At 43.4% G+C, this 25088-nt stretch overlaps 1 protein-coding gene and 1 non-coding gene across 2 annotated transcripts in view; both read left to right on the forward strand.

Moving 5' to 3' along the window:
- Positions 1–25088, forward strand: part of LOC144692027 (scavenger receptor cysteine-rich domain-containing protein DMBT1-like) — a 646815-nt gene that overhangs the window by 233089 nt on the left and 388638 nt on the right. The gene's annotated exons all lie outside the window — the stretch shown is intronic.
- Positions 9916–9989, forward strand: trnai-aau (transfer RNA isoleucine (anticodon AAU)). The gene has a single exon. It is a non-coding gene; the product is annotated as a tRNA-Ile (tRNA).

Genomic DNA, 25088 nt, shown 5'->3' on the forward strand with positions numbered 1-25088 from the left:
TGTCATGTCACTCTTTCTATCACGCTGTGGGCAGTGCTGTTCTCCAGTCTCACATTAACTCTTGCTATGCCAAACGTACTCGCAGTACCGTTCCCTCCACTCTTAATCCAACATAATTGCATACAATATTTTTTACAGCTACCCTTTCTCCTTCTTCAAGCCTATGACTTTATAAATTCAGACAGTCTGGAGGCCTGACAATTCTACCAGATCTCGTTCTGGTCACATCTGGAGGGTTGTAGGCCCAGTTGTTTTGGGCCAGCTTTATTGGTTTGGAGTTGAAAAATCAGAATATCCTTTCTTTCTGGCACATTTTTTTAATCATTCATGGGATTTGGCAGGCGGCTGGCTAGGCCGGTGTTTATTACCCATCACCAATTGCCCTTGATAAGGTGGTGCTGAGCTGCTTTACTGAACCGCTGCAATGGATGTGATGTAGGTACACCCACTTGACTGTGTCTACCTGATTAACTTAAAAGTATGATAGGAGGTTCTGCTCAACAGATGAGGAGGAGAATCATGTTCCGGCGGATTGTACCTTCTGGAGTATATAACAGGTATGATCTTGCTTGATCATCACCTCCCCAGTCTATGATGCCCGCTCTTTCAAGGTGCCTGGTCCAAACCTTCTCACTTCTGTTTAACTGGAGCAGGTTCTTGGTGCAGTATCTCCTACTGTAGGCAGAACAGTGCATTCTCGGTCCTGAACTTCCTTCTGATCCCTGACTGGCAGAATAACATAGAGATCCAACCTGCCAGGGTTTCGGTCTCCTTACCAAAGGAAGGGCAGCTTTCCTTCACAGAAAGGACAATGTATCTTCATTGGACTGGTTCATGGGAGGAGATGATTGTGTGTGAGGAGGGACTGATTAAGCTAGTCCTGTACTCAGGTGACCGGCCTGCTTTGAAAACTTTATTTTCAGTAAGATTTGAATCTCAGAACACTCCAGCGTAGAGAATCACGGTAAACACCAGAGTCAGAAGCTGCAACAAGAGCTCCATCATCTCAGTGCTGACCAGTAGCTCCATTCAAGATCCATCTGCCAACTATATAACTGCAGCAGCTTTAACAAAGACTATTCCAGCTTCCACTTACTCAACTGCTGGTAACATACTTAGCATCAGATCACTCCTGATTAAGAATTTACTGGCAGATCACAGATTCACAGTAGCATAAGGTGTCGACAGGGGTGCTTCAGAGTCGCCTGAGTTCTGGATCGATGTGATATCGTCCTGTGATTACGCTGTAAATGTAAATTATTCAGCACCGGGCAGAGATGACAATAACCTCACACACAATCCTTATTACAGCTCTGGTGTGGAAGGCGGGGACACGATTTAAGTTTCTAACTTTTCACAAAGATACGGTGACGCTTCATCTCCGGCCGCCATCTTATTCTTGCTCCACCAGCTCTATGTTTATTCATCTACCAAAGTGATTTTTACTGACGTGACCCCAGAATTGTATCTGCTTTCATTTTATGAAGGAGCACAGTTTGATGTTGAACTGAATGAGTCACAGGCATCAACCAATATTCTCTGGGTTATCCGCTTCCCACTCCACAGGGCCCAGCCACTTCCAGTGTCACGGGGCGAATGGATAAAATGAAAAGCAAACATCTCTGCATCAACCTCTCTGTCTCTTCTCCAGCTCTCTCTCCCTCGATATCCCTCTATCTCTCTCTTTCCATTTTTCTCCCTTAGGCTCTCTATGTATCTCTCCCTCTCAACCCCCAACATCCCCGCCCCCCTTCAACCCGTCTCCCTCTCTCTCTCTCACACCTGCACACGCACACACACGTACACACACGCAAACACAAACGCACACTGATGCTGACACACTTTCTTCCTATTCTGGCCCAAACGAATTGAAACGAAATATTTTCAGGAAAGCCACAGTGACAGCCTTTAAAGAGATTGTTTGGGTGAAGTCGTGGTTCCTTGCCACGATTAGGAAAGGAAGGCCAGACAAAACCAAAGGTTTTCGATGAGGAAATATGTATCGAGCAAAATGAAAAAGTAAAGGCTGTCAGATTGTTTTCTTTTATTCCTTCACCTGATGAGAGCTTGCTGGCTGGGCCAGCCTATATTGCCCATCCTAATTGTCCTTGAGAAGTTGATGGTGAGCTGCCTTCTTGAACCGCCGCACTTCCTGTGGTGTAGGTACTCCCACAGTTCTGTTAGGGAGGGGGTTCCAGGGTTTTGACCATGTGACAGTCAAGGAACGGCGATATATTTCCAAGTCAGGATGGTGAGTGACTTGGACGGGAACGTCCAAGTGGTGGTGTTCCCATTTATCTGCTGCCCTTGTCCTTCTAGATGGTAGTGGTCGTGGGTTTGGAAGGTGCTGCCTAAGGAGCCTTGGTGAATCCCCACAGTGCATCCTGTAGATGGTAGACACTGCTTCTACCGTCCGTCAGTGGTAGAGGGAGTGAATGATTGTGCGTGGGGTGCCACTCAAGCGGGCTGCGTGGAACTGGACCGTATCAAATTACTTGAGTGTTTTGGGAGATGCACTCATCCAGGCAAGTGGGGAGTATCCCATCACACTCCTGACTTGTGCCTTGTAGATTACAGACAGGCTCTCAGGAGTCAGGGAGTGAGTTACTCGTCGCGGGATCCACAGCCTCTGACCTGCTCTTGTAGCCACAGCATTTATATAGCTAGTCCAGTTCAGTTTCTGGTCAATATTAACCCCCAGAATGTTGATTGTGGGGATTCAGTGAAGTGCAGTCGGACGTCAAGGGGCGATGGTTAGATTATCTCTTGATGGAGATTATCATTGACTGTCACTTGTGTGCTGTAAATGTTACTTGCCACTTGTCAGCCCAAGCCTGGATATTGTTCAGGTCTTGTTGCATTTGGCCATGGACTGCTTCAGTATCCGAGGAGTTGTGAATGATGCTGAACAGTTTGCAATCATCAGCGAACATCCCCACTTCTGACCATATCTTGGACGGAAGATCAATGATGAAGCAGTTGATGATGGTTCGGCCGAGGACACTACCCTGGGGACACTAGACCACAAATGTGAACCATGGAAAATAATAGAAAATTCATTGGGGAAGTGAAGATTAAATACAGGTAGAAAAGGGATACTGGGAGAATAGACTAGCAGATTTTTTTTTTGCTTTATGGATATAAATATAAAAGGTTGCGAAAACAGGAACGGGCCGAATAGGGACTAAAGCGGAATTTCACGCCTGGAGCCAGAGGACTTATATTGTGTTTGCCAAGAAAGAAAAACACTGCCAAAGGCAGAGTGAAACTCGAGGTAGTTGTGAAATTGGGTGGGCGACAATTGTAGATAGAGGAGGCATTATAAACCTGGTTTTAATTAAATGTTTATAATTCACCAGGATTGGTTCAGGGGCAGGGTGTTGAGGAAAGTAAGTTTGGAAATTGCGGAGGGCAGTGGGCCGCAAATTTCCAATCCTGCTTAGTTATAACGGACGATGCCAGAGGATTGTAGAATTGCAAATGGTATACCATTGTTCACAAAATGTAGCTAATGATCATTTTGTAAACCACACACGCACCAGATTAACCTCAAGTGGTGGAAGAGCTTTTGGAAACGATATCCAGAGACAAAATGTATTACCACATGGATAAGTGCGGATTCATTCAGGAAAACATGTCTGGATGTGTTAAAAGCAGTTAGCGTTCAGTTAACCTGATTGTTTTGGGATGAAGACTGTCAGAAGAGCATGGGCACCAAGTCAGCTGAATGATAGGAAACAAAGAGCCGTGGTGAATTGCTATATAATGGGATTCTCCAGCCATCAGCAGAGTCATCAATGCTGTTTTTCTTCAACATAGGACCGAGGCGTCGACGTGGAGGGCAGCATTTCAAAACTTGTGGATGACACAAAACTCAGAAGTGTTGTAAAATTCAGAGGAGGATAATGATAACCTTCCAGAGGACAGAGGCAGGCTGATGGAACAGATGGCATGAAGTGAAATTTAACGCGGAGAAGAGTGAAGTTGTACATTTTTTCAGGGAGGGCGAGGAATGGCGATATAAGGTACACTAGTCAATGCTAAATGAGATGCAGGAGCCGAGGGGGCTGGAGAAATGTCTTGAAGTTGGCAGCGCAGGTCGGGAAATTAGTTAAATTACTGACCGGCGATTCAGAGCAAAATCAAGTGGGTCACTGACTGTGCGGTGGATTTTCAATTCACTCCCAGCTTTCGGCGGAGTTGCAAGGAGAGGGAACTGGAAGATCTTTCTACCTGGCTTTCATTCAGAGATTTGTTGTGTTTATAGCAAATATGGTAACAACTAACCAGAAAGAAAAATAATCCAACTGCAGTTGTCATTTATGCGTTGATCTCAGTGCCAGCTTGTGGCAGCACCGCTTGACAGAAGAGAAGACAACACTGTGGAGAGTTCTCACTGCTTTCCGCTAGTATTTGCGCTGCGCTGAGTGTTCTTTATAAGAAGTGAAACCGAGTTAAATTTAATTCAAAAACGTTATACGGCGAAAGCGTTGGTTTCTCAGTTAGTGAATTATGTGTCGCCGACAAATATCTGAGCTATGAAGTACATTTTACAATATCGGTGTTTTGTTTCATTTGGACGTGGTTTAAAGTAATTCGCAATAAATTATTACCCTGTTGTACGACGCTTGTAAAGCACATAGAAGCAAATGATTTTAGTGCCTCCAGCTGAACAGTCGATGTAGAGACAGACATTAACAATGTGGAGAGTACACAAAGAGCTTATCCAGTGAGCAATGGGCGTATTTTCTAGGTGGTGAGAAACAGGGGACCGTAGAGAAGCAAAAGGGTTTCGTTCTACAGGTACAGGGCTCACTAATCGCCAGTGCACAGGCACAAACAATCATTTTAAAATCTGGACTTCCAGGCTGTCATATCCGAGGTGCCACTCATTCCAATAGATAGTTAGACAACTGTCTTAAATCTGCAGCTACGCAGATCCATGTAACAGACGGAGTGGCATAAAAGCTACAAGCGAGTTTTGTAATGCAATATTGTGAATTGCATCCCACTATTTTGCTGTGAACATGATTCTGGGGCCGCAAACGCATTAGGAATTCTTTATCTGTGATGGTGCTGCATGAAGGTGCGAATTGAGGATTCTAAGAATGGTGCAATTGAAGCAGGAGATCAGGCAAAAGGTTCGTGAATTATTGAGAAGTTGTGAAATACATAATACACCTGTCCCTATTTCTCATGTTCCTCCAGACGCTACTCAGAGGAAGCAGCAGAATTACATTGACCCTGGAGCGGAAGCAGTGCTGATTCCGGAGTTTAGTAGGTCACTTTAGAAGTTCAGTTTTGACAATTCTAGATTTGTATAACTATAGGATGGATAAAGCACAGAAGGTGCCTGTCCGTTCTGTGCTGCTTCTCTGAAGGAGACGATCACCTAGTGTCAATCCCTCGACGTTTCCTGCAACTTTCTTTCGTTTGCAGGGCTTCTACCTGTTTCTAATCTCTTGAGAAAAGAAGAATGAAGGGTGGTTTGATCGAGGTTTCTATCTTGTTAGAATCTAGTGTGAGATTAAATAGGGAGAAGCTGCTTCCACCGGCGTTAAGAATGGGGTTGAATCAGAAAATATTGTTGGCACTGATTCACAGGGATAGTGTCTCGGCAAACCAAGGGAAAAGCCTGGAAGAACCTTTCACACTTAGAGTAGCTGGAAATTTGCAAATAATTCCTAAAAATCATCGAGAACGCCACAATTTCGAGAAGAATGTTTTTTTTTGTTGCAAATCGAAGAAACTTATACGTCTCTTCTGTTCTCTTGAATAATTCAGCATACTTTGCTCTTTTTTCCCGACATTTCAATGGGACTGTACCCTTTGTCCCAAAATGATGCAATTGGATAAGGACTGGAGCGATGGACCTTCAGATTAAATGTCTGATGCTGTACCGATTCGGCTATCCGGGCTCCATTGAGCATGTTTCCCATAGCAGCCTTCACTGTCTAACTAGAGTCATTACAGCGTCTATTTTTTCCATTCCCTTCTTTGTATTTCACTCCCTACAACGCGTTCCCCCTCACAGACAGACCGGCAGCGTCACTTTGGCTTCATTTCACAAACCTTCCAACTGCATCAACTATTCGCTCCTAACCGGTGGCGTGTGATGTGATGATTGTTGTTATCCTGGTCGTTGCTTTAGACCTTCAAAGGTTTGAAGAGTGTATTCATTTCAGGGAGCTATTAAGTTGCAGAAATTGAAGGGGGAAGCACTAAAGTCACAGGGATGGATTTCACGAGTGGGTAAATGATTTGTAATGGTGTTTGATGTGGGAAAGTGTAATACCATCCCCTTGAAATCAAGACAGCTCATTCGGAGTAACGTTTAAATAGTGTGAAGACCTAAGTGTAGGTGTCTAAATCGATCTGCAAACCCGAGAGCATTGATTAAAAAGATTCACCATGCACCCCTCCCCACTCTTTCCTGCATAACGTGCGGTAACATAGATCAGTCAACATCTTCCCTTGCTCTGCTAAACCCGGAATAAATCAAAGTGCTTCCTTAAGTAAACACCTCCAAAGGTAATATTGGTCCATTCGGGCTTCTTAATATTGGCACGTAAACCCAAATGCTTTTTTCGGGCTTTGTTACGTTGATGTAAACTTCATAACATCTGCCTCCAGTTGATGTCTTGCTGGGTTTTACTGATTTAGTTTTGTCACGTTTCTATCTTTATTCCTTCATGTTACTTTCGGACGGTTGCAATGCAACCATTCACAGCCCCATCTGGACATATCCTTTGTTTCTTTTCCATGCCCATTACAACTCTCTATGGATTTTACATCAAGAATCCTTTTCCCTCCTTCCCTCCACCCTCACAGACATTCGCTTTGTACATCCCGCCCCTTCTTCCTCTCCACAGGATTCACATTTAATATATTTAAATCTTTCTTCACTTCTGATGAAAAGTCATCGACCTGAACAGTTCACTCTGTTGCCTCCACAGGTGCTCCTTGACCGGTTGAGTATTCCCAGGATTATTTTTTAATATTACCAGCAATTACGCTGCATTGCTTTACTGTCTGAAAGGTTGGTGGAATCAGATTCAATCTGAATTTAAAGGGAACTAATTTACAGGGTGACGTGGGAAGCTTGATTGTGGAACAAAATTGTCAGTTCTTTCCAAGAACGGGCACAGAGTAGATGGGCCGACAGGCCTCCTTCTGAGCTGCAGGATTTGATGAATCACGTCTTTAATTTCTGCGTTGACCGGGAGATTAGAAAATGGCTGAAGACGTGAAGTTGATGACCGAATGGTTACAGGTAATTGTCTGATGTTGTGTGCCGAACATGTAATACATGTAAGAGGATTTCAAGCACAGCACAAGTCTATAAATTACTACTATATTAACTCCTAAAACCCCTAATTAACCTCGCTTCCACTTACACTCCCGTTAAGGAAACAGTAAAAACAAATATATTTAAACAGACCCCAGCAAGTCGACACAATACCCTGGGCAGAAGTATTCAAAGTGGCTATTCCAAGCTTCGGTCTGTGTAGACAGCAGGCTTAATGCACAAATACTGAAGGCTGTTTGCACTTCCCGTCGACCTTACAATGCCTTCCCTGCCATCGTTCTCCTTTATAAATGTTTGTCTTTTTTAATGTAAACCTCATTGTTCCCATATGTCTTTGAAACTTACCTTTCTCATAATATGAATCATATTGCTAATCATAGTGCTAATATTATCAGGAACATTTGGAAAAATAAACATGCTGATTGCTTGCCTTCTCCGGCTAGGTGTATCATCCAACCATCTCTTTGAAATTAAAACTACTGTGATATATCTAAAACTGCAAATTCTGCTCACCTCACATTCTAAGACTTCAGCCATGTTTTCCCATTTAGCATTTCAAACCTAGATTCAGTTGATGAGTCAAAGACTCCAGACCAGCTGTTTCCAATTCAATTACATCCCACACACACTCAGAGAAACAAATCAAATCCCACTATTACCTGCCTTTACAATAAATCACAATAATGTTACGAGAATTATTGTACGTTCGTGACATCAGGAATTCCCTCCCTTAAGCTCTGTCCCACTTTACCTCTCTCTTCTTCTTTCAAACACTCGTTCAAATCTACCCATTTGGTCAGAGAGTTCGTCATTTTCCTAAATACCTCCTTGTGAAACTTCGTTTTAAATGTTGATATATAACGCTCCTTTCAAGCACATTGGCATGGGGAGGGGTGGGGAGTTTGTGAAATGCAATAGATACATAGAAGATTCTGCTGTGTTGTTCAGTTGAGCGGGCTTCAAAATTAAATTGTGTGGATCCGTTCAAAGTTAATATATCCCTCCGGTCAGAGCTCGGGTTATGGAATATTGGTGAGGGTCACTGCTGAATCTGGGATGACGAGTTTTATCTAACGTTGGCTCCCATTTTTAGCAGCAGATACCACCGGCTATCCACGTTCATCATGCCGGAACTCCACCATCGATTTGTAATTTGGTAATTTCCATGATGTGACCAGGACTGCACACAGTACTCAAATTGTGGCCTAACTAATGATTCATACAGCTCCACCATAACCTCCCTGCAAGTATATTTAAGCCTCGTCTAATAAACGAAATGATTCTACTTGACTTCTTAAACACCTCATCGGCCTTTCATGTAACATTCGGGAATCTGTGGAGATTCGCTCCAATGTCCATCACTTCCTCTAAACCTCCCAATACTCTATTCATTAATTCCCTGCGACCTGTTTGAGTTCCCCAGCTGCATTATATCGCTCTTCCCCGGGTTGAATTCCATTTGGGATTTTTCTGACCATCTAACCAGTCAATTGATATCTTCCTGCTATCAAACCTCCTCACTATCAAACACAACCACTTTTCTCGTTGCCTAAAAACTTCATGAAGATTCCCCCTATATATTTCCAAATAGTTAATATGTGCCATGAAAAGCGCAGCTAAATATACATGTGGCTTTTTTTTTCTGGAGAGAAATCTGGTTGGTACAAATCCATCTCCCAAATACCCTTAACGCTGATGTTTTCAGGATTCACGTCGGTGCTCGGGCGCTGTTTTAAATGTAAGTTCTCCATTGGCTCTGCCATGCAGCCCGATAAACAAATACCAATGATCTTTGCAGCAAAACAGTGCAACGGATTTGAAACCTTTGCATTATAACTACACGCCGTTGATTGGTGACACATAACTTCCTGGGCTCAGAAATCAATGCCGCCCCCGTCTAATTCCAACCAATCCCGAACGCTTCGTTATGAAGACAGCCAGAAGAGTGTAAACCCGAGGCAAAATAAGATTGAGCTCCCCCCACACTGTTGTTCTGTGAAGCGGCGCTGCTGTATGACTGTTAATCAGATAAATACATCAATCACAGCGGCAGTTGGCCTGTTACTTACCGCTTTCCCAACTTGCTCTGATCGCCTCAAGTCATCGATTGAGAGCCAGGCGGAAATATATTTCTGTTCCCTGACATTGCAACGCCCGCGAATGATAGCATCAAATGTAAATTTCAACAGGCACTCGGTAATTGCTCGTTGAAGCCCCCGCCGTGAGTTTGCCCGATTGTGAGCACCTTCCTTCCAATTCGCCATGAAATCCACACGCTTCAATTCACACGCTACATCCTAGAGATACTGCAACATTTCGACACTATTTTTACTTCAGTGTTTGAAGTGCTTATACATTTTATATAATTTAGCATCGTTCCGAAGGCAATTGTGAATGAGCAACTTGCACTGGTCATGCACGACATGCCCACATCCTATGAAATAAATAGAAAAGAGATTGCATAGATACCAGCCTATTGACGGGAGATTTTGCAGTTTAAGGTTTGCTTTGAGCAGATTATTTTCATCATTGACAAGAAGGAGAAGGTATCTGTTGCTGAACAGCGTTGAGTTTGAAAACCAGATACTAGGGAAACTTCGCCAGCTGGCCCGTTAGCTCAGATGGTTAGAGCGTGGTGCTAATAACGCCAAGGTCGCGGGTTCGATCCCCGTACGGGCCAACGTATTTTATTCGAGTTAGAAGTAATTAAAGCCCGGACCCGGTTCAGTTGTTATTCCTCCGCTGTCACATGGAAAGAGCGTTTCGAAAAGTTCTGCTGCAGCTTTGCAGGCTGTGTTTTTTTTCCATCCATGCTTCTTCCTTCTGGAACATTTCTGCCTCTAGTTCTGACAAATCCGTCCTTCTTTTAACAATTCTGTGCTACAAATTTGTTGGCGACAAGTCAACAAAGCTTTGCTACTGCACAACGGAACACTTGCAAACGACGCTCTGCTCAGCATCTCTGGGGCAAATATATCCTTACAGCTCCCTGGTAACCTGAAGCTTTGACTGGGCAAATACGAGAGTTCCAGCCTGTGCGGGATCAGTCAGGTAAGGAAGAATGCTGAATTCTCCACTCACTGCTAGACTGAATTTGAAAAGCAATTGATCAAACTAGGAACGTGCAGCTTGGCGACCAGTTAGCTCCGAGATAAAGGCAAAATGCTGCGGATGCTGGAAATCTGAAACAGAAACAAAAAATGCTGGAAAAACCTCTTCAGAGTCATACGGACTCGAAATGTTAACTCTGTCTTTCCCTCCACAGATGTTGTCAGACCTGCTGAGTTTTTCCAGCACTTTCTGTTTTTGATCAGTTAGCTCCAATGGTTAGAGGATGATGCTAATAGCGTTAAAGATCACGGGTTCGATCCCCATTGAACAATGGGATATGAGAGATGTGTGGTAATTCTGTCCCTATTCCAGTTCAGTTGCAGTCCTTCTACTGTTTCGAGGTTCAGTTGTAATTCCTATACTGTCACATCGGAATGGGATTTCGAATCGGACGGTGTTCTCCTGCGGCATCGCAGGTTGAGCCTTTTTCTCTTCCACACTTCTTGCCTTTAGAAAATTTCTGCCTCTTGTCCTGACAAATCTGTCCTTTTTCACACTTCTGTGCAATAAACCGGTCAGCATCATGGCAACAAATATTTTCTCCTGTACAGAGAATCACTTGCAGACGAGCAGTGACATCGCTGTTAACTGTGCCCATGCCTGCCGTTCGCTGCAATGCTGCAGGCAAATTACCTCGAGCCAATTTGCAAGTGTCAGTGCAACCAATCATACTAACCTATCATAAAGTGATTGCATTGAAGCTATCAACAGCTCTCTACACGACAAAAATAACTCGCTTCACAACAATTTCACGCAAATACTGCATCTGTCAGCAAAGTCTATCCATTATCAAATTTCTCAACAGTCAGTCAGCTGCTGGCGAGGCCAAAAAAACATTTGCTGCTTCGAGATATCTTTTAAAAAAGCAGCACAATATACTCCTAATGTGTTGTTAATTATTCTCAAACATGCCCGGAACGAAGTAAAATATGAACCGCACAAAGTCTACTTCATTGCTGAGCGACTTGTAAGCGACGGATAAACTAGGTCCCTGAGAAGCCAATGTTTTCCCGTCTAACTTGTCGTAATTCCAATCTCTCTCAGACATTCTAGTGACGAAGACACCCAGCAGAGGGCAAACCCAACGCAAAATTACTGTGAGCTCTCCCCACGGTTTAGTAGCTTTGCTGTATGACTGTTACTGAGATAGGTTTGTAAATCACCGAGGGCAGTCGGCCTGTTATTTGTTCTCCCATTTACTGGTTCCGCAAATTGCTCCAATCGCCTAAAGCCCCGATTGAGAGCCAGGTGGAAATATCTTTTAGTTTCCTGCACTTGCAACTTCCCCTGCTTTTACTACCAAATTTAAAATCCAACAGGCACTCGGTCATTTCCCGCTAAAGAACCGGTCATAATTCGTAAAAACTGTGATCGTTTTACTTCACATTCGCATTTCAGTTCCAATTCCAAGCTTCACTTGCATCATCCTGAGGACAGGGCAACATCTCAAAACTAATTTTACTTCAATGTTTGAAGTGTTTTCACTTTGTAAAGTTAGCAATCCTTCCCAAGGCAATTTCGGATGAGCAACTTATACAGGTCGTGGAGGCATATCCATATCTCATGATATAAATAGAAAAAGAGAGGTTGGATAAGATATCAGCCTGTTGAGGGCGAGAAGGTTTTCAGCTTGAGGTTTGCTTTCGGCGGAATATTTTGAACATTCAGAAGGGGAGTGTTGATGTTGCTGATCAGCTTTGTGAACATTGGGACAATGAGGCAGCTCTGGGGAAAACTCATTCCCTTCCAGATCGCTGGTAACCTGAAGCTTTCAATTTACAAAGACGATAGTTCTAATGGTCCAGCTGGTGCGCGGTCAGTCAGCAAGGACTGAGTGTCGATGGTCCTTGGGTCGTTCTTCGGTACCATTCCAGACACAGAATCCGAGTGACCCCCGCCCCCCTGCTGCCTTGATACTGTCTCAAAGAAGTGTACAGGAAGGATATTGAGCGTATATTGTTTTCATGTTTTGAAAAAGTGTCTGCATGTATGACAGGAAAGAATCAAGGCGCATAATGCTCAGTCGAAACACATCTGAACATTCCCTCTACAAACTGTGATATTTATCTGGCTCTCGCTATCACTGATCTCGTTTCCCTCTTTCTTACGGCGAACCTATTGACAATCATGATTCTCGCCAGGAGAAACTGCGGCCTTTTCAAATTTATCTGTCTATATGGTGTCTGGAAACAGCAGATCTACTGATCATGTTCTTCATATATTAGAATATCAAACTTTCAGCAAAGTCTTTACACATTCATTCCTCTCCAACACTGTCATTGTTATGGCAGCACCAAACTTTAAATTGAACAGGCACTCCGTCATTTCGCGCTGAAACACCCGTCATAAGTTGGCACTGAAGTGGCAGCCTTACTTCTCATTCGCAATTTAGCTCCATTTCCAATCTTCAATTGTCACTGTCATGGCCAGAATTTTAAAGCAAAGTATGTCACTGTGAAAACTGCTACAGTGACCATAGCAGCGGTCTCTGTGCTGATCTATTGGGACAATTTGCCATTTTGATTTGCTCAGGAACACAAATGTTCATTTACCAGCAACTGAACAAACTGCAAAAACGGGTGATCAACAAACTGATCATTAACAATGTTCACTCGGGTTCCCGCCCTGGCGCGGATTTTGTTTCCATCGTCTTCCGGGGTAGCGGACTTTTCCCATGTTTTCAGGTGAAGTTCCAGGCAGCAGAATTTTGGATGAGCACAGGTATGTGTGGGGTGGAAGATGGGAGGCCGGCCAGGTGAACACTGGAATAGTCAAGCCGAGAGTGAACAAAGACATGGATGAGGGTTTCAGCAGCAGGTGAGCTGAGGCAGGGTCACAGTTGGCCGATGTTTATGATGTTCAAGTACTGAGTGTTCATCTGATAACAGCCTGTCAGTCTGCCTAATATCATGTAGTTATATCAGAGATATTAGGTGTAAAATGGTTACAGCGTCAGCCATTATTGTTCAATATTAGGATTGTTACTGTATCTGTATCTCTGGAACATTATGTCACTGCGGGACTTTTCACATTTCACTGCAATCAGAAGCTGACCAAAATGTCCCAGACTGTGGCCAAGGACTGAGACCCTTTAAAGATGACATTTGCCCCTTTAGCTCGTCCAATTGGGATAATTCCCTGCAGGATATTTGCTGTTCATGAACCATTAATATCAATAATTCCTGTCACTGGGTTGACTGAGAGGGATGGAGAGTCAGTGAACAGAGCGGAGTGTCACAGTTGTTCTGTTCCTGACTCTCTCCCTCCTGGTCTTTTAGTGAGGATCCGGTCTCCCAGGGAATGTGTTGTCTCCAATTCCGCCCGATTCCCGTCTTTTAACACTGAGTGAACTGACAGCTGTCAGTAACTCCACTATCGGGATCCTGGTGAGTTCATTGTGGTTCAGTGTTTAGACAACACAATAACAAACAAGGTTCACAGAAAATATGATAACTCAGATTCAGGAGGGGATCAGACACGGGGGCAATCTGCGCTCTCTACCTTCTGATTCAGGTTCCTGAACGTTACGGAAAAATAAATGATATTTGTTGCATTGTTGATGTTGTGGTCGGAGGGCCTATTAGATGAAGCGTTTTACTTCCCTGTGTCGTGCAAGGTTATCAGAAGATTGTGGGTTGGAGTCCTGCAGTATGTCCTATGTTCTTTTGACGCAGATAAATTGCCGTGTACAGAAGTTCTCACACACTTTGTGTGTAGAATTCTTTTTTCTAATTCCCTCGGTAAAAAGCCTGACTTTAACTCTTTGACGGTGGCACTGGGTCCGAGATTCCCAGTCAGCGGGAATAGTTTTGGGCTGATCTTACTTGTTCAAATTTACAAAAAAAATGAATCAAATGCCTCCTGCAATCACGAGGAAGGATCTCGGTAAAGGGACAGTCAGTGCGTTAAATGTAAAGACTGAGCTCTGATTTGGTGTCGGGAATTGAAGAGGGTTAGGAGGGAGTTCAAGAGACAAACAGATTTACAGAGGAAGAAAACTGAATGATTGGCGAGGAGGAAGAAAGAGGAATATGAACGGTCAGCACCATCTTTCAAATTTCATTCAATGAAAGATCAAAAGAAATAATTATCTCCGTGCCAAGGAGCTGCTGATAGTGCAGAGACCAGAAAATAGAGCTGGAATTAGGACAATCATCGTGTTCACTGAGGGAGAGGCGATGGGATAAGAAAAGAAAAGTTGCGAGGTGGCGGGGATGAAAGGCTGGATACTGAAATGCTGCCGACTAAAAGCAATGGAAATAAAGGGAAAAAATACGTTTAATAAATTAATAAAATGGTGGCAGATGTTATAATGTAAGTTACTCTATTATGTTACACTCACTGTTTACAAGATACTCGTTGACTGTCAGATTATTAATGAATTCTGCCTCGTTAGTCATTACTAAATCGAGTGTGGCCGGCTCCTCTCGTTTTTAAAATACCTTTTTTCAGCAAGCTGTCCTGGGTTCAAGCTACCAATTCACTGATTTCACTGAAATTCCGATTCAGCCCAGTTTTAGTGAAAGAGCCAGAGTCGGGTGTTCGGACACATAGGGAACTATCGGCTGACTATTGGTGTGAAGGGCCGTTCCTCTCAAGAAACTTTAATATTCCAGGATCTCTAAAAACTACCGCTGTTCCTGAATTTCTGAGACGAAATCTCAGAGAGTAGAAAAACCTGGGGTTAACTTCACTCAGTAACAAATGAAAATGCTGAAGTGGCAAAATGTGGGACTGGAGGCGGCTTCCATCAGTTGTTTCCGAGACTTCTGATTGAAGTCACTGTTGTTCAATTGCTGTCAGGAACTTATGATGCTTAATAACCCACAAATTGATAGATTTGTTGAATGAAAGAAATTAAATTGTCCTCCGATCAGCACATTCATATCGTGAAACATTCCTCTTTTGTGTAGCGTCTCGGTTTATCAATGGGAAAATCTGACCCCCAGTGAGATCCGCGGATGTAATACTCACACCAAACTTCCAGGGAAGTTGAAAATATGGGGAATTGTCAGTGAATACGCGGCACACGCCTATGCTCAATAATGCGCACGACTGAGGAAAAAATGTATATTCTGTACCTGCAGTGAAAGTCCAGGAGAGTTCAGAGACAATGAAAATGTCATCAATTCAGGTTATCTGTTTTGCGGCAAATCCTGGCAAAATAACACTCCTTCTGACCCCATTTTGGGACTTTTAATAATGATAGGGATTTATTATTCCTCTTGAAACATTTCCCGAACAGAAATCCAATGAGGGGAAAAATAAAACAAATGTTAAAATGAAAGGTGAATATATTTATGTTCACCCTGCAGTGATGGAGGAATCCCCCCCCGCCCCCTGTCATTATTGTGTCCAGCCTCCTGCTGGGCCGCCGTCTTGCATTTGTGCAGCAGCTGTTTATTATTCGGTTCAGCTCTGTCTCTCCCGTCACTGGCTCTCCATCCTGTCGATGGTGCTGTCTCATGAACTCCGGGAAGGTAATGGAATTCGCTTATTAAAATCACAAGACAGAGGCTCTTTGAGTGAAACATTTGGACCCAGGCCGAGTGTTTAGTTCACCACCCAGCAGCTCCTGGGAATTACATGCAATGCATTCACTTGCTTTATAAATGCCTGGTTACTGGTTGATATATGCACTCATCCTTGACTGTCTCAATGACCTTCAAGGGTAAAGGCTTCCTCCCGTCTGCTGTAGAAGCTGCGCCCCTGCAGCTTGAGTTGTGCAGGACATCACTAGTGAAGATTGCATGCACCAGGCGGCTTATAACCAGGTTTCTCTTTTCTACATTTTTCAGAGTCTCCAATTGTTCCGGTGCTACAAAACACATTTGACGATGTTGCAGTTCCACCTTCTCGTGCCCAGGGTTCTGAAAGTTAGGGAATTAATTTGAGACCATGATAGTCCGATGGCTGCAAATGTCTGTTGCTGCTAAAACATGATGGGATGTGAAAACTAGACAATGTGCTTTCATTTCCTGAGTGAATTGTACTTGCGTCAAATCTCCTTTTCCACTCCCATTCCTCAATCCTGCCTACAGCAGGTATCCTTTGTGTGAAAATGGATTCTTGAGGGCCCTGCAACTTTGTAATTTCGGCATTCATGTGTGGCTGATTGGCAGTTACCCCCTGAGGTCTGCATAATGCTAGGAATAACTGCTGGTCTGTTTGTAAAATATTTTTAAAAATGTTTCAATGATGGACATTGAACCATCGTAAAGAGCGAGTCAAAGCCTGATCTCTGCGATTTCTCATTTAAATTCCCTACTTGGTGACAAGAATCACTCATTGGCATCGATCAACCTCAAAGCTTCGAGGCTGAACTAGACAGGCCACTATATGCCTTACAGAGCGGGTAGAACAAGGACTTTCTTCATTCTCTCAAATGTAACATCCCTAACAAGGCCGGCATCCCCATCCCTTGAGAAAGGTTAAGAGACAACCACATTTCTGCAGGCCAGACTGGGTAAGGACAGCAGGTTTCCATCCCTAAAGGACATTTATGAACCTGATGTTTTTTTTTACAACAACTGATGATAGTCTAATGTGAGTCAGCATTATTTAAATTAGTTTATATCCCAGAATTTCTTAAATGATTGTAAATTCGATCAGTTGCCGTAGTTGGATTTGAACCTGCGTCCCCTGAGTATTAACCTCCCTGGATTATTAATCCAGTCACATGACCAGAGAAAAAGGCCAGTAAATTAATGTAGGCCCCAGTCTCTCTGATCCACTGCTTGTGAGCATATTCTCGGGAAAGTCGAGGGTGAGAACATGATGTGAACTCTCAGTTTGACCTAAGTTCACATAATGGAGGGAGGGTTCCACAAACACTCACCCAGTTTCCATCTTCAGACCTGCCGTCAATTGCCACTGTCCATGCCCTCCAAGGGAGCAAAAATGCCCCGCATGAGATGTAGCTTTCCAGGATTCATAGCTTCAATGTAAAGAGGAAACTCGCAGATTACATTATCTTTCTCCCCAAACAAATCCAAGGGCTATAAATTCAGAAGCCGTGGAGGGGGCCGGGGAACGGGGGCGGGGTGGGGGGTGGTGTGTTGGGGGGGCGGGGGGGGTGGTGCGGGGATGATCCACGTGAATTTCACTACATTCAATGGCAGAATCTCTATTGACACAAATCTGTTTTCAGGCGCCTCAAACAATTCATCATAATGTGCAGGGTCCCGGCAATCACACACTGTAGAAGAATCTGCTGATCTGTGGAGTGCAGCATGGGACAGAGAATTCTTACCCAGCTTTTCACACAGAGGACATGCTCGTATCTTTGCCCAGCTGTTCAATTGAGCCCGAGGTCTATAGTTCTCTACACACAGGATAACATTCTCCTGTCTCACGGCTTCCATTTCAGCCTGTCACACTCGCTGTCTCACCACTGGAATGTTTCGATCTGGGTAAAGTGGTGTTCGATCTGCGATGCTCGACTGCGCATGTGCATTACACATCAATGTAAATTCAGCTGTTACCAAGTGAAGTCCAGCAGAATGTGACTGTGAATACAGCTGGTGAGGGGCTCTGTGCCTTATTGGCCTGATGTGGCTGTTTTCATTCTGACTGGGGGTTAAACGTTGAGTCTCAGCCTCCTGCTGCCTTTCCTCCTTCCCTCTGGCTGCCTCACTCGGCTCCTTTCCGCTGTCACTGTACAGAGTGTCGGTTTTCACTGATGCTGAGCACTGCTCGTTGCCACTGGTGGAGGATGATACGGTCCTGCTGGGAAATGGTTCCTCCTCCCCTCATCCTCCAGCTTGGCCATCATCCCTGCAAACAGGAATTCACCAAGGCTCCTTAGCCAGCTCCTTTCAAACAAACCACCACGACCATCTAAGAGGACAGTGCAGCAGCGACATGAGAACACCCGCAGCTGAAAGTTTCCTTCCAAGTCACTCACCATCCTGACTTAGAAATATAACACCGTTCCGTCGCTGTTACTGGGTCAAAATCCTGGAACTCCATTCCTAAAAGTATTGTTGGTGTACCTACATCACAAGGACTGCAACGGTTCAATAAGGCAGCTCACCACCACCTTCTCAAGGGCAATTAAAGATGGGCAATTAATGCTGGCCTACCCAGCCAAGCCCACATCCCGTAACTGAATAAATTTAATTATTGGTAATCAAGTCCTGGAGTGGCACTTGGAACCAGGGTTTCTGGCTGAGTCCAAAAGACCTCACATCTACTACTTTAGAAGTGCAATATTAACGCGACTTGATGTAGTTATTAATAACACTATGACTGATGGAAATGCAGTGGGGAAGTGGGGGATTTGAAGATGTAGGAGCTCTAAGCAAATGAGTTTGTCATATCATCCCTTAATCTACTCTAACCTTCTCTCCCCCTGTATTAATCATTTGATTCCGCAAATATTATTAAACCTATGCTTTGTAGTTAAAACTTTTAGTTCCCGGAAGTATTTTATTTCCAACCATGTGGCGTTTTGAATCGTTGGTCTTTAGCATAGCTGGAATTCAATTGTGCCACAGTTTAATAATTGAATTCAAGCCTATTAAAGCATGACATACAGGAAACGTTCCTTAATTCTGACTGGGGCTTGGAGGGAGGGCGTGAGGCTGCGGGGTGCGGTGGGGCTACCGGTATGTAGCGGGACCACTGCATTTTCAAGATTGAGATCAATAACCTAGACATGGGTGTGCAGGGCATAATTTCAAAATTTGAGGATGGTGCAAGACTGGAAGTGTTGTGAACTGTGAGGCGGATAATAATATACTTCAAGAGGGAATAGGTAGGTCTGTGGAATGGGAAGACACAAGGCAGGTGAAATTTAATGTACCGAAATGTGAAGTGATACAATGTGGTCAGGTGAACGAGGAGCGGTGACATAAAATGATGGTCCTAATTCTGATTGGATGCAGGAGCAGAGGGACGTGGGTGTACAGGTGCATAAATCATTGAAGGTGGCAGGGCAGTTTTAGAAAGCAGTCCTTCGTCATGAACACTCGGCTTTATTAAACAGGGCATTTTGAACGAAAGGAACTAAGTAATTAACCTTCATAAAATTCTGGTTCAACTTAAACGAAGGTTTTAGAAAGAGTTCAGAAAAGATTGACGAGAATGATTCCAAGGATGGGAGACTTCAGTTATGTGGATAAATGGGCGAAGCTGGGGCTGTTCTTCTTCGAGAAGAGAAAGTTGAGAGGAGATTCGTTAGACGATTCGGGTGGAGAAATTATGGTCATGTCTTAAATTGTGTGGAGGTATAAAGCAAATTATTCCCTATTGTATAAAGAACCTGAAAACGTTAACTCTGCTGTCTCTGTGCACAGAAGCTGTCAGGCCCGCGGAGGATTTCCAGCATCCTCTGGTTCTATTACAAATATCTGTGAGGACAGCTGCGGCCAGTCTTTTTCTGTAAGGTTCAGAGAGAGGGAAGATTCACCCGCTCCTCATCCCCCTCCCATTTCTTCGTCGCTTTACAGAACAAACCCTGGTAGGTGTGAAATACCAGTCATCTTTCGTTTCTGTGGCCTGTTTTGCGGGCAATGATAATTGTGCAATACGAGTTCACCGTTTACGAGCTCGATGCGTCACTGCAGGGTTGACAATGAAAATTATATTGTCGCAGAAATTGTTACAGGCGTCACCTCCGATGCTCTAAATCCAGTAACAATTTCTGCAAACGCAAGTTAAATTCGGATGATACACGCCACTCACAATGGCTTTGGTTTATGGCAGGTAGAATGAAGAAACATGATTTAAATGAAAGAACTAGTGACCGCTCGCTTCTTAAACATAAGGTGTCTTTCCACCTGGTTGCGAGATAAAGAGAGCAGAGTCCTTGAATTAACAGCTGTCAAATGCCAACAGTGGCTGCTTTACAACAAATTTACCACATTTTAAGTGATTAGTCATGATTGAGACACAGGTGGGTTTTGTGCTCCTGCCCGCTATATCTTCGATAACATTGATTGCTATTGGCAGAATGGTGCATCTTCCCCTTGCATCTGCATTCAAGTGTAACAACCACATTTAGCTCCCCTCTTGAAAGCGACCATTGCCCTTCGTAAGGCAATTATACTTAGGTGAATTATTACTGTTTTGTTCGCTGTCAACTGGGGAGATACATAATCGATCTATCGCCAATTGGAAGCAGTAATATTCTCCATAGCTTGACTTTTCAATTTGTGACTCCGCTTTGCGTTCAGTTATAAGGTGTAAACGTCAATATAAACTGTGCATATTCAAGGATATAATAGTTCCTGCTGCATTAAGTTTGAGCGAGGAATAGATTTATCTGCCCTATTAGCATTTTTTTCAGTGATATGTCATGACACCCTTTCATTTTCCAAGCGCAGTTACAGCCTAAAAGTATCTTTTCATTTTCCTTATTTCTTTTTGTTTATGCCCAAGTGTACTTGTGCCATGATACTTGGCCAAAGCATTATCAATGCTCCTAAAGTGAAATAGAGGATTGTAGGCATCATCACTTTCATATAATAGGGGCTTTCCCAATTTTACCCAAGTGCTGATTAAAATATTAACTCCGGCAATGCAGAACATTACCTTATAATCAGGCGACCGGATTTCGGAAAGAAATAAAACAAAACAAGAAAAGAAAAATCCTTGGAGGCACTGGATCAGCCCCAGCAATGTGTCAGGGATGTTATCACGAATTACTTTGAGTACAGGCCTCCGCAGTAACATTATAGTGTCATAGCTAGAAATGTTAGAATGATTCTCTGCACGGACACAACTATTATTGTTCGTGTAGGGGCTTCCCCAGTGATGCTGCGATACTGGATATCTGAAATTTAAAGGTCAATGCTGACCATTGCCTGAAAGATAAACTCTGATTCACTCTACGCTGATGCTGCAAGATCTCCTGAGTATTCCCAGCATTTTCTGTTTGTATTTCAGGACAAAAAAATTTGGAGCAGGGCATACAAATGTTTGAGTGGAGTTTTCATGAATAATGATAGGTTAAAATTAGCACCGATAATTTTCTAAATTGTCCTACTATTATTGTTATAGTAGGTAATGTCTAGTACTATTGACTGACAGCAAAAGCATAAATACACGGACATATCCAGTATTGTTAACGTTCGAGCAATATCATCGCCAGTCATAATAACGCCGAGTCATCACGAGGTACCCACACAGAATACAATAGGTTTAAGTTGTACATTACAGTCTATAACAGGTTTACATTCTGCAATGCCTGAGTCCAGATCGCACCAGAATAATATGAAGCTCCAAGAGACCAACCCTCTTCAGGAGGAACGTCCCTTTCAACATTCAAAGGTGGCATGCGCAGAACACATCACCTCTGGGGTTACTTTCCGATCATTAATTTTAATTGACGAAGTTTCTGGAACTGAGCTGGTCAATCTTCCCATTGGCGGACCGGGGTCTCTGACGAGGTAAATTAGCCGCTTGTTTGTTAAGTGACTATAACTAACACGAATTATTAAATGAGCTGATTTCATCAGTCGAACAGGGGTTGGCCTATAAAGGGGGAAACAATTACGGTTCTTAAATACAATCAGAAAACTGAGTGAAATCTCGCATCCTTCTAAAAAAAATGACCCGGCCAACGATTCTACAAGTAACAGATGTTTACTATCCAATTCTCGCAGCCTTTGGTATTCCCGGTAAGTCAGTGTTGTCTAATAGCTGTTTGGTTTCACTGTTAGTGATTATGTAGCTGATTGAAGGAATGTCTCACTGCCGAGTCATTTCACTGCCAGGATAAATTGCTGAATGTCAGCGGGAACCCTAGCCGTTCACAGGGCCTGTGAGCCGCGGTAATGCTCAGCAGATCCTCACAGTGAAGGAGAATTCGGCTAATTTCCCGCCCCTACAAAACTAAAGCATGTGTTGCTTAGTGTCAATGGCCATCATCTCATATGTAATGTTGCCCATTCTCTACATTACATTGATAATTCCTAGTACTTCAGCGCCCTCCACCCAGCAGTCGGCGGGAAGTTATTTTGAGGAATACGAAGCTATTCCTCATTCCTCCCTGGCAGCGAATCTTTCCGGATCCATCGCCTACCGTTCAGTTTCTGAGCGGATCCTTCAGACCGCTTATAAAGAAGCAAAGGCCAACGTTTTGAATTACATTGGATAGTTTATCTTCAGCTGAAGGTTTTATTTGAAATTATTGCGTCCTGTAATGGATTGTAAATTATATTGAATGCCGCTGGCATCGGATACTCTTCCCGAGATTCTCATCTCCAAATAATCAGAAAGAACCGACTGTAAAATTATTTTTAGTGTAACATGGAGCCAGAGTGGCAATTTATCAAATTCACTCGGTGTATCACATGGTAACGGCCCGATGACAGGAAGGTTGTTTGAAAGGAAATATGTATATTATTTGACTGTTGAAATTCAAGAAGATATAAGAATATCCCACTTTCCCTTTACGAAAGTTATATCGGTAACTGGACTGCCTCTGCAAGGTGCTGACGGCTGAGTTGCGCTGGACAGTTCCATGCAGCCTCAATCTAGCGACAGGGACAATGGTCAATGAAAGGGAATCGGGCGATATGTATGCCGGACGGCTCATCCGATTTAGCCAGTTTTACACTGTTGTCCGAAGTCACCATTGGCCCCAGTTGAGGCATCAATGCATTAGGGTCGGTGGTAGTGGGAGGAGTTTGGAGCTACTCTCCGTTATATTTTCCAGGCTGAATTCGAGTGACCCTTCTCTCAGCATCATGAAAACATCAGACTGAAATTTAGCGGGAGGACGGCAGAGACCCAGTCCCGATACAGTTTTTCCCTAGACTGAGGATCAACTCCCTGAAAGAACCGAACTTCCCAAAGGACACCGATGGAAGAAGACAATGGACAAAAATAAACTTTTTAAAACATTTATTGTAAAAAATCAAACCAAAGTCAAAAAGTATATAATTAGCTTCTAATTGTATTCAGTAGAAAGTATTGATTATTGTTGAAGTAGCTGATACAACAATGATAAGTCTCACGGATATCTCAGTTAGCCCACAACCCACATATGGCACTGTGTTCAGTCCTAATGTCTCTCACAACTCCATCTTGCTCCAGCAGTGCTCAACCACTGTTCTTAACGTAAGGTCTGATTCTCAAGTGGCCTCCAACAACCACTTGAATCCACTCCAGCTCCACGGATATGATTATCAACAGCAAGGCCTACTTCTGTGTGGCCTGTTTCACTGGGGTCACAACAGTCCTGATAGCGGAGTTTTCCCAGAGGCACTGTCACTCACCATTCAATAGCGCTCTCGTGTACAGTATCATTAGCTCTGTGGCTCATAGCTTTTCTCAGGTTTTAGTATTTTAAGATTGCTCCCATACACAACTTCAGCGAGAACCACTGAGCCTTGGCGGCTTCTGCTGAAAAGGAATTGAACTTATTAGACACCTGCTTGTTCTGACCACATGGTGAAACCCGATCTCCCAAACTGTTTACACTTCCCAACCAGTTTCCATTCCCTTACCAATTACATGCGCACATTCATTTCTCAGAATTCCGGTGTCCAACGAAGAGATCCCTGGTCCATAAATCTGGTTCCGGTTTCTCTTTCAGCGAGGGGCCAGTCTCAAAAATACTGCCCTTGAAACTATTTAATCACAATAGAGTGCATATTCGTTTATTTATTTTCGGAGTTTCATCAACACTGGCCAATGTTATAAATTGGACACATGTATATAACGCTGGGTAGAAATGCACAGTAACATTTCCAATAATATTCTGTGGAAGGTATCTGAGTGTCCATGTTACCTACTTTCTCTCCCTTTTTCCCACAGCGAACCTGATGACAATCGTGATTCTCTCCAGAGGAAATTGCGGCCTTTCAAAATGTATTTCTTTCTATATGGTGTCCATGGCAATAGCCGATTTACTGGTCATGCTCAACAATGTTCTCGTGCATAAAATCCTGAGTAAACGTTTTCCACATATAATCCTGTCCTATACACCCATTTGCAAGTTCATAATGTACTCAATTAGTACCAACCTGTATTTATCGGTGTGGTTTACAGTCTCCTTCACACTTGACCGGTTTGTGTCTATATGTAGCCACAAGTTTAAGACAAGATATTGCACAGTGAGAACTGCGGCTACAGTTCTAACAACAATCTGTGTCCTCTCACTTTTACAGAACATTCCAAACTGGTTTGCATTTGAACCTCAGCGAATAATTAACAATTCTCACTGGGGCTTCCAGCCCAGCCTAGATTTTTATACATCTCCTTTTGGTGTAATATTTATTTGGCTACAAATCTTTTTATTGACATGGATTCCTTTCTTTGATATTACTGTTTAATTGTTTGACAGTCAGACGGATTTTAATAGCCAGTCGAGCCCGTAAGGAGCTCCGGGGTCACAGCAGCGAGAATCATAATGATCCGGAAATACAGAACCGAAGGAAATCAATTATATTACTGTTCACTGTATCGGGTACTTTTATACTGTTGTGGCTGACAGCAGTCGTTCGTACGTTAGTCAGTAGTATGCTCATTCATGTACGACCGGATTATGCAGCTCCTGCATCCATTGCTACTGAAACCGGATACATGCTCATGTATTTGAGTTCCTGCACAAACACTTTTATTTATGCAGCTACACAAACTAAATTCAGGGAAGAGCTGAAGAAAATACTGAATTCTCCATGGACAATAATTTTGTTAATGTTAAAAAAAATGCAAA

This window comes from Cetorhinus maximus, chromosome 16, assembly GCF_964194155.1.
Source record: "Cetorhinus maximus chromosome 16, sCetMax3.hap1.1, whole genome shotgun sequence".
Classification (NCBI taxonomy): domain Eukaryota; kingdom Metazoa; phylum Chordata; class Chondrichthyes; order Lamniformes; family Cetorhinidae; genus Cetorhinus; species Cetorhinus maximus.